Below are 16,441 nucleotides of genomic sequence, written 5' to 3'. Positions count from 1 at the left end.
TTCTGTTTTCTTGCTGCACCCAATTCCATGCTGTATAGTGGCAATGACATCTCAGTTTATTAGATAATCAAAAAACTTGTAGTTCATATTTTATCTGAACATTTTGAATGGGGGAAATCATAACTGGATAATTGCCACTTTTCTCCCACAGCTGTAGGGAATATGACCTATGTCCTTCACTCTCATCACTGCCTTGCTAGTTGTACAATCACTGCCCTTGGGAGATGCATGCATATTTTGAGGCATGTGCAAACTCCAGACTAACTGTGTCACTGCTTATGCAGAATGAAGCTGACCCATCCTGTGTGCTGCTTTATTACAACTATCCTAGGCTACCTCCTTTCCCCAAGATATGTGACCCAAAATTGACCAGTCCACCCCACCCCCCGTATACCTTCCAGTGCTTATGCTGCTAAATGAGCAACAGTCATCTGGGGTGCAGTAAGGGCTTTATCTCTCTGTGCCACAGGGTTGCTCCTATAATAGCCATTTGTGACAAATGAAGAGCAGTCATTGTGAACATGTGCAGCTTTTTCCGGTATACATGTCATGGCCCTATTTGATTGATCTACTGATGAGGATAGTTATATGAAAAATAAGAGCAGATATTGAAATCTTAGAATTTCAGGTGATAAATAACTACATTCTTTTTTGTCAGATTTAAGTCTTTCATACAGTCTAAAGATCTTATTAATGCAGTCAGAATGTCTATTAAAAGTGAATAAATTGAAGTATATCAGTAAATAAAAGGTGTCACTTGGAATATATGACATTATTTTTAAATGCAATCATTGAAGTGACTGACAAAGCATACAGCAGTGATAATACATACATATTTCAGGGATGGGCAATAATGTCCTTCTACCCTGCCAAGATGCCAGAACAGTTATTCTCATAAGTGGCCAAGTTGTTTAAAAAATGTTAACTAATGCTTCCATTAATGTAATTTGGTAGTTCATAGGTTCATAGGTTAGTACTAGGTTATTGGCTCTAAGGCCTATGCAAGCCTAGCCATAACAATTCCCTGGATATTTCTTCCCACAATATTTACTTCTCTGGGCCCCTGTCTAGCAGGGTGACTGACATGATCCCTGAGGTGAATTTCCTATCTCCCATCCAGTCATCAAGGTTCATTTTGAAAAGGGCCAATGAGGCGCTCTGCTTGACATGTATGGGCAGTTTATTCCATGCATCAGCCACTCTCTCAGAGAACCAACTAGTACACTTCTCATTCATATAGAGTATTATATGTAGGTTGTCTCAGAGGTTGTTGTCTCTAAATACCCCATATACTTGAATAAGATCTACTCTTAAATATATATATGAGACACTGCAGAAGTTCAGATATTTTAGCCTTCCATGATAACTTAAATTTTCACATGCATAATGTTGCCTTGTATGTGTGAGTAGCAGTCCTGAGTGGAAAAGTTGGGCAACTGCTTCCCCCCTATTCCTGTGGTAGAGTTTATAAAACTGGTCTAACAGCTTTTGTGTTATCTGATTCCATCAAGGCTTGCTGATTTAAAAATAGTTTCTGTTTGTAAATTCTTGCATACACTGTTGGAAACTCCTGTTGTTCTGGCTGAAGTGTGATTATCAAACAATCTGGAAATATATCGCTGATTGATAAGTATATTTCTTGGCATTTTAACCTTTCAGAGTTCTGCATTGTCTTAATTTTGCCTGACTGAATTATTTTTTTGCCTGCTGAATTATTTTATATATTTTCTGGCACTTTAGTAAAAAAAAAATTGCACTTTATTTTGCTTTTGCCTTTTCTTAAACGTACTCAATTGTATGCATTCTGCTGCATTTATTACTGCTTGGTAGAAGCCCAATTAAATTGTAACTGTTATTCTAAGCCTTTTGGTTTAAGCACGTGGGCTTCAGACCAGTTGTTTTACATTAAGAAGGTATGCGGTCTGCATTGTTGCGACAGGACAGGTAGCTTACATCCTTCTAAGTTGGAAATTGCTGATTGAAAGCTCAGTGTCTGTTATTCTAAAAGTGTATTAGTTTGGGTTTAAGCACTTGGGCTTCAGGCCAGTAATTTTACATTAAGAAGGTGTAGTCTGCACTCTTGTGGGAGGCGGGGGTAGATTCTGCCCTTCTGAGCTGGGAGTTCTGGTTAAAGGTAATTGCGCCTGCTTATTTGAACTTGGTATGCCTTGTTTGCTGTAGCATAGACTAAATTCAGAATTGCTGAATCTAGCCTTGTTTGTATAACTTGAGCACTAATCCAGACCATCTTTTTTTGGAGAAGGTTCCCCTGCAGCCTAATGGCAGTAGTGTGCAGTTAGAACTTGTCTATCAAAGACTGCTTGAACGGGGCTCAGTTTTTAGCTTTTTATTGGTTAATTGGTTAATTTGTTTAAATCAGTTTGTTCCTTTGCTACTGTTATATTTTAAAAAAAAATTGCTTTATGCATTGCCGCTTAGCTAGGGTTAAACTATTCCCGGTGCCATAAAGTCTGCTCTTCAAATTCTCCCTTACAACTAGCCAATTTTTTTAGTTTTAGCACTCAAATCTGTTTCTTTGAGCTCAGCACTGGTTCAGAACTCGTAAGCACTAAATAAGCTACAAATTACTACAGCACTCAACTTTCCTCACTTGTCTAGAGGAAAACAGTTTTTAGTACTTAATAAATAAGCACCTATCCAGGCATGTCTGTCAGCTCCCGGTGGTTTCTCCTGTCTACCTGATGAAACTGGGCATCTTGGGGCAATGTGGCAATTGCCTCATGTACACAGACAACCCTCTCCTCCTACCACCCAGCACTACAACCTGTGAGAGATGCACTTATATAGTCAAACTGGAAGCAAAGTTCTCTTTACTCAAGACTGGACTAGACAGTCAAGAAGAGAAGGTAAACACTTGCACCACACCACACTCATCACATAGTCCCTCAAAACCTACACCACCAAAACACACAAATAGAAACACAAAACACACACCTACATTCACAGAGGCTCGAAATAAAAATCTGCTCAAGCAACAAAGACCTCCAAAGCAGAAGTACAAGCAACCTCCACCCTCAACACAACCCAAATGACACATAGCCCACAAACTTAGTGTGCCACTCAACCACAGCCCATAAGGTATAGCAACGTACCCAACACTCTAGTCATAGATGACTTTATAGTCAGGCGCACTGATGTTCCACTCACCAGAAACAAGGAGAAAGTTACTGTCAGCTGCCTGTCAGGTGCCAGGATCTGTCACATAATGCATGCACTCAGGTCACTCCACAACAAGTAGAACTATGACTCTGTCATTGTCCATGTTGGTGTGAATGACCTGAGCTGTACCTCCCTGGACTACATGAAAAGAGACATGGAGAATTTCTCCAATCTTGTAGCCCAGGCAGGTATGACCCTAGCCCTGAGTAGCATCCTGCCATCACCCAGAATTCTACCACAGTACAAGGACAAAATGATTGACTTCAGCAATTGGCTAAGCTTTTGGTGTCATTCTAAGGGGATCCAGTATCTGTCTGCCTGGGATGACATGATCGATAGACCACGATGTTTTGCCAGAGATGACCTGCACCTGTCGCCCTTGGGATTCCGGATACTGGCTAAGGCACTTGCCACCCCTATAGTGCCTTTTTTAGGCAAGGTTCAAATGACAAATTCACCACCATAACAGGTACAAGCAAGCAAAATCTGAGGGTAATGCTACTCAATGCTAGAAGTCTAAACCTCAAAATGCATTCACTCGAGACACTCCTTAAAATGGAGAACATCGACATCTGTGCAGTGACAGAGACCTGGTTCAAGGCTCCAGAGAGTACCCCTGCATTACCAGGCTATAATTAATGCCACACGTTTTGGCCACCTAACCTGGACCGAAACATTAAAGGTGGAGGTGTGTCCATATTCATTAAGGATATCCACACCTCCAGGCTAGTTGTTCAGCATAATGCATCCGAGATTATCCAAGTGCAACTAATTCTGGGAAAGACCGCAATCCAAATTGTAACTTGCTACAGACCCCCCACCATGCCCCAGGATTCCAACTCCTCATTTCTGGATACACTGGAAAATATTAGGGTACAACCCAACACCCTAATAATGGGCAATTTCAACTACCCCACCATTAAATGAGAAGATTACTCATGTACCAACTCTTTTGCTCAACGTTTTCTGGAATTCATAAATTCCAATGCTTTGGATCAACTTATCCACATCCCCATCAGAGGCAGCAATATCCTAGACCTAGTCATTACTAACATTGGCGACCAGTGTTCCACACCAAAGTTTAATTCATCGTTGGTCAGATCCGACCACAAGCTAATCACCCTAGTCATCCACATCTTGCCCCTACCCCCATTAGGGAAACCACCATAAAAACTTTCTGCAACGCCAACTTCACACTTCTTAAGACAGAAATGGCAAACTTCACGACACCCATGCAGATGGGCAATAGAGGTATGACTGCTGAATCCTAACCAATTGCACTTTATAAGCACTTACACAAGTGCATGATGCTATCCCTAACAGAAACAACATCAAAAAAAGGAAGCCAATCTGGTGATCCCATGCCATAAGCAAACTCTACAACAGAAGAAAGAAACTGTTGCAAAAAAGAGTAAAATCCCATGATTGGAGGAACTCCCTAGTCAGCCTCAGTATGAAGCTGAGATCCCTCATAAAATCTTCCAAAGCTAGTTATAAAACAAAATCACCACTGATTCTAAAGACAATCACAAAGCATTCTATAGCTATGTCAAGAATCTCAATTTCAACACTCAGATCTGCTCTGAGTTATAGCGCAATGGCACTAAATATACACAACCAACCGATATTGCCAACATCCTGGCAGATAGGTTCAGTGCTAACTTTATCCCTTCTCACCTCCTAATGCACCCATTTCTATAATAGAAGAATGCAAAGTTCCTGTAATCACGGCTGCACAGGTAAAAAATACACTCTCCAAAGCCAAGAATACAGCATCCAAGGGACCTGACAACATCCCAGGCTGCATTCTACACAAACTACAGAATGAACTGGCACCCCACCTAAGCAACATGTTCAATCCAACCCTCACCTCAGGCTTTGTGCCCACAGAATGGCGCACAGCAATAGTTACCCCACTCTACAAAGGGGGAGCCACCATGGACCCTGGGAACTACTGCCCCATTAGCCTAATGAACCTGGTCTGCAAGGCCATGGAATGTATCATCATGGAACTTATAAACAAAGACATTGGTAATCTCCAAACTCTGGACCCCACCCAGTTTGGGTTTGTAAAAGGCAGATCATTTCTCCTAAACCTGATAGACTTCTTTAAAGCAGTCACCAAAGCCATAGACAAGGGTAAGGGGATTTACACAACCTATTTAGATCTCACCATGGCTTTTGACACCATCCCCCACTCTGGAATTATAGATAAACTCACTAAACTAGGTATAAATCCCTATGTCACAAGATGAGTTACCAACTGGCTCACTGACAGAACTCACACTGTGAAAGTAGCAGACTCCAAATCCGACTTCAAACTAGTGACAAGTGGAGTACCACAGGGTTCATTCCTGGGCCCTCTCCTGTTTGGTATCTACTTTTCCGAAGTACAGGCTAACACAGAATATCTTTGGTTAATGAAGTTCGCAGATGACTGCAAACTAGGTGCCATAATCAAAGCTCCTAATGATGTGGACATCCTACAAAAGGGCCTCACTGAGACAGATGCCTGGTGTCAAAGCCATGGCCTCAAGCTCAGTTCCAAAAAGTGCATTGCCATCCCCTTTGGTAAAAACTCTATACCTATGAGCTACCACATAGGTGGTAGTCTATTAACACCGAAAGTGTCATAAGAGACCTTAGGACACAGGTCGACAGTAGTCTCTCCTTTGATAATCACATCGCCACAGTAGTCAGGAAATAATTCTACATGGCACATCACATCACAAAAGGTTTCTCATCCAGGAAAAAAGAGGTCATTGTTCCCATCTACTCGTCATTCATTAGACTCATTATAGAGTACAACGTCCTTTTTGTATGTACCTCACAAGACATCTACAACAACTAGAAAGGCCATAGAAATACCTCACAAAGAGGATTACCAGCCTCAAACAGATGCCATATACAGAACATCTCAAAAAAGTCCAGCTTTACTCTGTCGCATATCGCCTACTCAGAGGCGATCTCTGCCTAACCTACAAAGCTATGTCAAACCCAGAGCTGTTGGACATGCTCCACTTAAAGAAATCCCAGTCCCTCCAAGCTACATGCTCTAGGGACCTAAACCTTGTCACGATAATAAACAGAACATGCTGGAGGGATAGATTCCTGTCCCAGAGACTTCCTATACTCTGGAACAAACTACCTATCTATAGCAAACAAAGCTTCTCATTAGCACTCTTCAAGAAAAAAACTTGATGATTGGATGGGAAATAGGAAATTCACCCTGGGATCACTTCTGCGACTCTGCTTGACAGCGGCACAGGAAAATAATTTTCTTGGGTGGCAAATGCCAGGATACCTTTTTGACTAGGCTTATATAGGCCCTAGGGTCAATAGCCTGGTACCTACCTATGAACCTATGAACTCCCTAACTATTTTTTTTTTTTTTTGCTGGGGGGTAGTTAGCATGCTGCTTTTGTTGAGAGTGAAGTAGCATTTTTTTATTGTAAGGACATCATTATTACCTTACTACTCTTACCTTTCAAATCCATAAAGTACAATTCAAATGACAGCAACCCAAAGACGACCTCTGCCAGACAATATTATTTTATTTTTGCAATGATCAGGACAGCATTATAAACCAACTGTGTACTTTGTGAAGTAAAATAAACTTACTTAGCATTAGTTGGAAATTTCAGTTAAGCTGATTGCTTCATCCACTGGAGAAAATGGAATAGAGACTAAAAAGTCAAAAGTAATCTTGAAATGAAGATAGATGCATCAAAATAAGTCATATTTTATAAATTTCTTAAAACTCTTAGGACTTTCATAGTTTTTACATAATAAATAAGGAGCTGTGAAAACTTGTTATGGTGGACATGATTTCAGTGAGTTGTACAATTTAGGGCTGCTAACAAGGGTCCAGTCAAGAATGTTCAGGCATCCAAAGACTTTGTCAGTAGGAGGGGCAAAAGAGTTAAGTTAATGGAAAGTACGTAGCTCAATTGTTGGGTGGTTGAGTCCCTCATTTGTTTACATTAAATCAAAGTGGGACACTTCTTTAATGATTAGCTCTGAACTAACAGACAACATGCTAGTATAACACTTCATCAGTAATACTTTCATTCTTATATTGGCTAAAATAAATGCAGGCTGTAGACAGAACTATAAAAAAAAAAAAAAAAGTTGGGTTGGTGGCCTTATGGTTAAGGTGTTTACCTTACAAACACAAGGTACGGTGTTTGAATCTCACAGGGGATAACTGGCTAGGCTTACAATGGCTCATGAGGGCAGTTTGCCTAGTACTAACCTATGTGAATGTGAATGTCATTAACGTTGATATTAAGTAAAAATTCATGATAGATGGTGTAAGTGATCCCGAGATCAGTGATACAGCAGTTGTGGTTATCATCACAACAAAAAATAGCAACCCATACAGAAACCTTATGAATCCCATCTGACCAAAGAAAATTATAGTCTGATATTGTGGATGAAATATCCAAATAACTTAGTTTGAATCAAGTTTCAGTAACAGAGACAGCATCAGGCTTATAAATGTCAAACCAGCTATGTAAAAGATGGAATGTGCTGCCTTGATAACAGCTACTTTTTACATCTTAACTACTTTCTATGCATCAGCAGTTAGATCAATGGTAGTGATCTGAATGTGGCAAGGGCTTTTGTTCCACATCACCACAAAGTATTAAAGGGGTACAACAAGGATGACATCAGTGATATTTGAAATATCTGATTGTTATAGTTATTTGTTTTTTAGTGTGATGGAAATAAATGAAATATTTGACAAGGTATATTGTTGTCAGATAGTAGACTTGACATTTTTAGCCAGTATGCTTATAAATTTTGGGTACTGGTATACTTTCTGGGTGTTAGATAAGATTCACATGTAAATACTCTTTTAGGGTTTCTTCAGAGGATTCTAGAAGTTTAGGGCCGTGGTTGATATTATAAATTTATGATTGAGACTATGAGATTAATGAACATCAAACATTGGTCAGGGATTTTATGAATACGATTGCATTTGTTCTGGGTGTGGTTACTACTAAATGTAACGCTGCATAACTTAATGAAAGAGTGGTTAGGTGGGTAGGATCTCTTAAGTTAAGATATCCAACATATGTGTTCCCAGAGTTTTCTAATTCCTCTCTTAAACACACTGAGCATATGCCATAAACTAAAGGTCTAGCCAAGGGCAACTGCTACAGTTTACTGTTTTATGTGTAAGAATGAAAGTTACTGATGCTGATGTTCTATGACCCACAGATGCCCAGAATTTGAATGACTTTATATGTTAGCAACACTGTAAAGGTGAATGTTTATAATAGTTTTGTACCTTGTCTGAGGAATGTATCTACATGGTGACTTTGTGATTAGTTCAAAGTTTTCTTATAGCCCTTACATAGAACTTCAGGGTCCTAAAATGTCTAAACTTAAAGAATCATAGGGTTGTGCATATGCATGGTGACTCAGTCATCAACTGAATATTTTCTAATAGGCCTTTCAGAGACTTTCAGGATGCTAAATATGAGTTATTGAATTACTATTAATGATATCAAATACACTGAGTACATTGATAAACATTGATATATATTTTTCTATATATATTTATATATGTATATATATATATATATATATATATATATATATATATGGGTTCATGTCAAAGCAACGACATGTTAAAATAACGAAAGTCACTACATCGAAACGAAACCATCGACAGTTCAAAACATCGACAGTACATTTATACGAAAGTACAGTGCTAACATGGGTCCTGCAAGGGGGAAGTAGTATGGGTACAGTATCATATCATATCCTTTACTTACCCCTTGCAGGACCCATGTTAGCACTGTACTTTCGTATAAATGCACTGTCGATGTTTTGAACTGTCGATGGTTTCGTTTCGATGTAGTGACTTTCGTTATTTTAACATGTCGTTGGTTTGACATGAACCCATATATATATATATATATATATATATATATATATATATATATATATATATATATGGAGAGAGAGAGAGAGAGAGAGAGCTATGTCTATATATAGATATATCTATATCTTTCTATATCTCTCTATATATGTGTGTAAATAGAGTGACAGATTTAAATATACCTATATATAAATATATGATATAGCTATCAATATATAGATAGATAAATAAACACATATATGGAGCCAGAGGATAGGGCAAATATGTTTGCCAATAGTTTTAGCTCCAAATTTAAACCCCCATCGCATCAATTCATCACCAAGAAAAATGCCGCCAACCATATGTCCACCAACTATGACTATAGAGCAAGTCCTTGTTGCACTCTCTAAGGCACAAATGCTGTTTCAATGGGCCCTGATAATATCCTAAGATGCCTGCTGAATAACATGAAGCATGACATGTCAGGTCCACTAGAATCTCCATATATTCATAGTCTCCAGACAAGTTTCATGCCAAATGAATGGAGGATTGCAACAGTTATCCACCTACATAAAAGGGAGGACTTTCTTGTGTGTGTGTGTATGTGTGTGTGTGTGTGTGTGTGTGTGTGTGTGTGTGTGTGTGTGTGTGTGTGTGTGTGTGTGTGTGTGTGTGTGTTAGTATGTATATATGTATTACATACACGTAGATATATATATAGATTTACTATGGTTTGTGCAAATGACATTCTGTCGGCAGCACTGCTGCCAAAAAATCAGAATGTCGTGCACAAAACAGAAATGAATGGGATAGTCGAACACACTTATGTGAATGCAATAGTGCATTCGCATATGTGTATCTGACTGCCTGCATGGAGATTGCGGTACAGTGGGGATTGGAAATTCATCCATATCCCCACCGTGGTTCAATCTCTGAGATAGAATATATTAGTAGGTGGGTGTCGCTGGTGCAGGGGGGCTTGCCCCCCCCTGCAAAAACGTGATATGTCATATAGGAGTCTGATTTACATCAGCTCCTATACGGCTATTAAGGTATGGTTTCAGCTACAATGTCGACTCAAATGTGTTGATCATTTGGGTTGACATTGTGGCTAGTCGGAATGTTTGCATTTGGGTTTACTTTTCGTTGTTTCAAACAGCAAATGTTTTGCCATTTGAACAAACAATAGTAAATCATATATATATATATATATATATATATATATATATATACATATATATATATATAGATATATATATAGGATCCCCGACGGCACTTTCTGCCGAAGCAGAAATCAACAAACATACTTAACTGAAAGTGTTGCTCACCGAAGTTGTGCCGGTCGCACTACAGTGCTGATAAGGATAAATTCCCTTTTCCCCATGGTAGTGCAACCTCAGAGTGAGAATATTAAAGTAAGGGGGTGTGGGGGTGCAGGTGGGCTTGCCCATCTGCAAAAAGGTAGATTTATTGTTTTGTTTTGTTTTTTTTGTAACACACTTTAACAAAAGCGCTTTTTCGGTGAAAGCACTTTCATTAAACTGTGTTTGGTTATTGTGGATTTGGGATGTTGAAGTTTTGTTCAACAGTCCTAGATCTATATATATATATATATATATATATATATATATATATATATATATATATATATATATATATATATATATATATAAGGGTTCATAGGTTCATAGGTAGGTACTAGGCTATTGGCCCAAAGGCCTAAGTAAGCCTAGCCAACAAGGCTCCCTGGCTTACGCCACGCAGGAAAGTTATTCTCCTGTGCCCTGTCAAGCAGGGCCACAGAACTGATCCTTGGGGTGTATTTCCTATTTACCATCCACTCATCAAGATGTTTCTTGAAGAATGCTAATGAGGAACTTTGCTTGACATAGATGGGCAGCTTGTTCCAGAGTATGGGAAGTCTATGGGACAGGAATCTATCCCTTCAGCATGTCCTGTTTATCATGGTGACAAGGTTTAGGTCCCTAGAGCATGTAGCTCGGAGGGATTGGGATTTCTTAGCTGTAGCATGTCCAACAGCTCTGGATTTGACATAGCTTTATATGTTAGGCAGAGATCACCTCGGAGTAGGTGATACGATACAGAGTAAAGTTGGAGTTTTTTGAGATGGTCAGTGTACAGCATCATGTTGAGGCCAGTAATCCTCTTTGTTAGGTACTTCTGTGGCCTTTCCAGCTGCTGCAAATGTCTTGTGAGGTACATTCCAAAAGGGCATAGTACTCTATAATGGGTCTAATGAGTGTCGAATAGAGGGGAACAATGGCCTCTTTTTTCCTGGATGAGAACCTTTTGTGATGAGGTGTGCCACATTGAAGGATTTCCTGACTACTGTAGCGATGTGATTATCAAAGGAGAGACTACTCTCCACCTGGGTCCCAAGGTCTCTTTTTACACATTCGGTGTTAAGTAGACTGCTGCCTATGTGGTAGTTACTGGGTACAGAGATTTTACCAAATGATATGACAATGCACTTTTTGGAATTGAGCTTGAGGCCATGGCTCTGAAACCAGGCATCTGTCTCAGTGAGGCCCTTCTGTAGGATGTCCACATCATTTAGGGACTCGACTATGGCTCCTAGTTTGCAGTCATCTGCAAACTTCATTAGCCCAAGGCCTTCTGTGTTATCCTGTACTTCAGAGAAGTAGATACCAAACAGGAGTGGTCCCAGGACTGAACCCTGTGGTACTCCACTTGTCAGTGGTTTGAAGTCAGGTTTGGAGTCTGCAACTTTTACAGTGTGGGTTCTGTCAGTGATCCAGATGGCAACCCATCTTGTGAAGTAGGGATTTATGCCTAGTTTAGTGAGTTTATCGATAATTCCAGAATGGGGCATGGTGTCAAAAGCCTTGATGAAGTCAAGATAGGCTGTGTTAACCACCTTACCTTCATCTACGGCCTTGGTGACTGCCTCAAAGAAGTCGATCAGGTTCAGAAGGCATGATCTGCCTTTCAAAAACCCGAACTGGGTGGGGTCCAGAGTTTGGTGTTTTCCAATGTCTTTGTTTATGAGTTTCATGATTATACATTCCATGGCATTACAGACCAGGCTCATTAGGCTAATAGGGCGATAGTTCCCAGGATCAGTGGTGGCTCTCCCTTTGTGCAGTGGGATAACATTTGCTGTGTGCCATTCAGTGGGCTCAAAGCCTGATGTGAAGTTATGAATGAACATGGTGCTTAGATGGGGAGACAGTTTGTTTTGAAGTTCATGTAAAATGCAGCCTGGGATGCTGTCCGGTCCCATGGATGCTGTGTTTCTGGTTTTAGAGAGAGCAGCTTTTACCTGTGTAGTTATGATTACAGGGACTCTGCATTCTTCCTGTATAGATATGGGCCCTTTAGGGGGTGAGAGGGGGGTAGAATTAGCACTTAACCTATCTTCCAGGATGTTGGCAATATCAGTTGGTTCTGTAATTTTCATGCCGTTGTGCTGTAACTCAGAGCAAATCTGGGTGTTGCCATTGAGATTCTTGACATAGCTATAGAATGCTTTGTGGTTGTCCCTAGAATCAGTGGCAATTTTGTTTTCACAGATAGCTTTGGAGGATCCTATAAGGGATCTCCGCTTCTTATTGAGGCTGACCATGGACCTCCTCCACTCATGGGATTTTACTCTCTTTTGCAACAGTTTCTTCCTTCTGTTGCAGAGTTTGTTTATGGCAGGGGACCACCAGATTGGCTTCCTTTTTTTGAAGGATAGCATCTTAGTTCTGTTTGGAATAGCACAATCCATGCACTCGTGTAAGTGCTTATAGAGTGCATTTGTGTAGGATTCAGCAGTCGTAACTGTATTATCCATCTGCATGGGTGTCATGAAGTTCACCACTTCTGTCTTAAGAAGCATGAAGTTGGCTTTGGAGAAATTTGTTACCATAGTTTCATTAATGGGGGGTGGGGTCAGGATGTGGATATCTGGGGTGATTCACTTCTGGTCAGATCTGACCAACGAGGAGTTGACTTCAGGTGTGGAACACCGGTCACTTATGTTAGTAATGACTAGGTCTAGGATATTGTTGCCCATGGTAGGGGTGTGGATAAGTTGATCCAGGGCAATGGAATTTCTGAATTCCAGAATGCGTTGAGCGAAGGTGTTGGTACATGAGTAGTTTTCCCAGTTAATGGTTAGATAGTTGAAATTGCCCATTATTAGAGTGTTTGGTTGAACCCCAATATTTTCCAGTATATCAAGAAAAGAGGAGTGGGAATCCTGGGGCATGGTGGGGGATCTGTAGCAAGCTACAATTTGGATTCCAGTTTTGCCCAGAGTTAGTTGCACTTGGATAAACTCTAATGCATTGTGCTGAGCAACTAGCCTTGAGGTGTGGATATCCTTAATGAATATGGACATGCCTCCACCTTTGGTATTCCGGTCCAGATTAGGAGGCCGAAAAGTGTGGTATGTGGTACAGTCTGGTAATGCAGGGGTGCTTTTTGGAGCCTTGAACCAGGTCTCAGTCACTGCACAGATATTGACATTCTCCATTTTAAGGAGTGCCTCGAGGGAGTGCATTTTGAGATTTATCTTCTAGCACTGAGTAGCATTAACCATAGTTTTTGTTTGCCTGTTCTTGTTAAGGAGGTGAATTTGTCATTTGAACATTGCCTAAAAAAGATACTATGGGGGGGCAAGAGCCTTAGCCAGGATCCGGAATCCCAGGGGTCACAGGTGCAGGCCATCTCTGGCAAAGCATTGTGGTCTGTTGACCATGTCGTCCCCGGCAGATAGATACTGGATCCCTTTAGAATGACACCAGAAGCTTAGCCAATTGTTGAAGTCAATAATTTTGTCCTTATACTGCAGTGTCACTCTGGGCAATGGCAGGATGCTACTCAGGGCTAGGGTCTTACCTGCCTGAGCTATAAGATCAGAGAGCTCTTCCATGTCTGCTTTCATGTAGTCCAAGTGGTATGTTTCAGGTCAGTCACACCAACATGGACAATGACAGAGTCATATTTCTACTTGTTGTGGGGAGATCTGAGTGCATGGGTTATGTGGCAGATCCTGGCACCCGACAGGCAGCTGACAGTAACCTTCTCCTTGTTTTGCCTGGTGAGTGGGACATCAGTGTGCCTGATTATAGAGTCACCTATGACTAGTGTGTTGGGTACGTTGTTTTGTCTTATGGGCGGTGGTTGAGTGGCACACTGAGTCTTTGGAGTCTGTGTCATTTGGGTTGTGTTGAGTGGTGGAGGTTGCTTGCGTTTCTGCTTTGGATGTTTCTGTTGCTTGAGCAGATTATTAGTGAGAGCCTCCACAAATGTTTTTATGTTTCTATGTCTGGATTTTGGTGGTGTATATGTAGTGGGACTATGGGATGAGTGCGGTGTGGTGCAAGTGTTTACCTTCTCCTCTTGACTGTCAAGTTCAGTCTTGTTTGGAGAGATCTTTACCTCTAGTTTGGCTAGATAAGTGCATCTCTCACGAGAGCTTTACCTCCAGTTTGGCTAGATAAGTGCATCTCTCACAGGTTGTAGTGTTGGGTGGTCGGAGGAGAGGGTTGTCTGTGTACATGAGGCAATTGCTACATTGCCCCAAGATGCCCAGATTCATCAGATAGACAGGAGAGAACACTGGGAGCTGACCCTTGGACATGCCTGAATAAAAAAAAATTCCTCTAGACAAGTGAGGAAAGTGAGTACAAGAGCTGTTTTTCTCTAAGCAAGTGAGGAAAGTAAGTACCAAAACTGTTTCCTCTAGATAATGAGGAAGGCTGAGTGCTGTAGTAATCTGTAGTTTATTTAGTGCTTGCAACAAGTTCTGAACAAGTGCTGAGTATGAATAAGCAAATTCAAGTGCTAAAACTAAGAATCTGTATCTGAACTAGACTATTTGCAGGAAAGAAACAAGTGCAAATGCGGGCTTTTAAATCAGAAAGTTGAAAGAGATGGAAAAATTGCCCAAACGGCCAATAACTACAGTTTCTGGGCCACTCCTTATGTGGTAGATAGGTTAACTAGTGCTTACCACAACCACTGATAAGCTAGCAGGCTTCCCTCCAACACAGACAGGCTTGGGGTGCTGATAAGCTTACAAACAGTCCTAGATATAGCAAATCTGTATCTGGACTAGACTAGTTACAGGAAGAGGGGAAACAAGTGCAAATGCAGGCTTTTAAATCAGGAAGTTGAGAGTGATGTAAAAACTGCCCACATGGCCAATAACTACAATTTCTGGGTCAGAAACCACTCCTTATGTGGTAGATAGGTTAACTAGTGCTTACCACTCCCACTTATAAGCTAGCAGGATTCCCTCTAACACAGACAGGCTTGGGGGGCTCATAAGCTTACAAACAGTCCTGGATATAGCAAATCTGTATATGTACTAGACTAGGTACAGGAAAGGCAGGAAACAAGTGTAATTTTTTTGTTACAGTTAAGCAGAACACAGGGAGAATCTAGCAAACTGTTTTTTTTTTTTTTTTGTAAAGGAAAGGGAGAGCGGAGAATCAGAAGATAACTAACTCAAGGTTAGGAAACTAAGTGGGTTGGCCTTCTCAAATGTTCTCTCTGTATTAGGTAGAATGAGCTAATGACTCTAGACTGGGAGGAGTGTCCCAGGTCAAATTTACAGTAGGGGCGGGCAACTGCAAAGCCACCAAATATAACAGCAAGACACCAAGAGGGAGAGAGGGTGGGGAACAAAACTAAAGCTACTAGCCTACACTCTTTTACACAGTAAACACTACAGAAATATTTATCACAGCAGAAGAACAGCAGTGAGTCACAAGATGAAAGTTTTAAACAGATAAAGGAGCCAAGAGACTCTACAGAATGATTTTAACTGCAAACAAATCATTTATATAATACACTCCTTGGCAGGAAATCAGAACAAATAGGTGCTTAACAAGGACAGAAAATTTCCCGTTAATACCTTTCACACAGTGAAACTAGCTAAAAAGCTTTACAAACAGTGTGACAGCAAAAAACTTATTTATCAGGCCCTGTAAAGCAGACAGTTTTAGTTTAACCATGCAGATTAGTTAATAGCAATAAAATACAGTAAAAAGTATGCAGCAGGCAATAAAAAATGCTATATATAAATTGCTAATAGCAATAATTAGTAAAAATAAGCAAAACAAAAAAAACAGGGCACTTATTGTTATATATCTCATATCAGAGTTGTAGTCAATATATATGCATGTATGTATGTGTATATCCATATGTAAGAATCACACCTGCCCTATTTTAGGACTGATGTTAAAGTTTATCCCTTAGCTGTCTTAAGCAAAGAAAAATCAATCTTTTGGCAAGGGTGTAACCCAGGTTGACAAAAAATGCCTGTCAATGATCTCACATAAAGTTTCATATGTATCTATGGACAGTATTCATAGTCACTTACCCAAATACATTTAGGCTGTTTGCAATGTC

Source organism: Protopterus annectens, chromosome 2.part1, assembly GCF_019279795.1.
Source record: "Protopterus annectens isolate FY-2018-M chromosome 2.part1, PAN1.0, whole genome shotgun sequence".
In the NCBI taxonomy this organism is placed as follows: Eukaryota; Metazoa; Chordata; order Ceratodontiformes; family Protopteridae; genus Protopterus; species Protopterus annectens.
Note: the sequence above shows the minus strand (reverse complement) of the source record.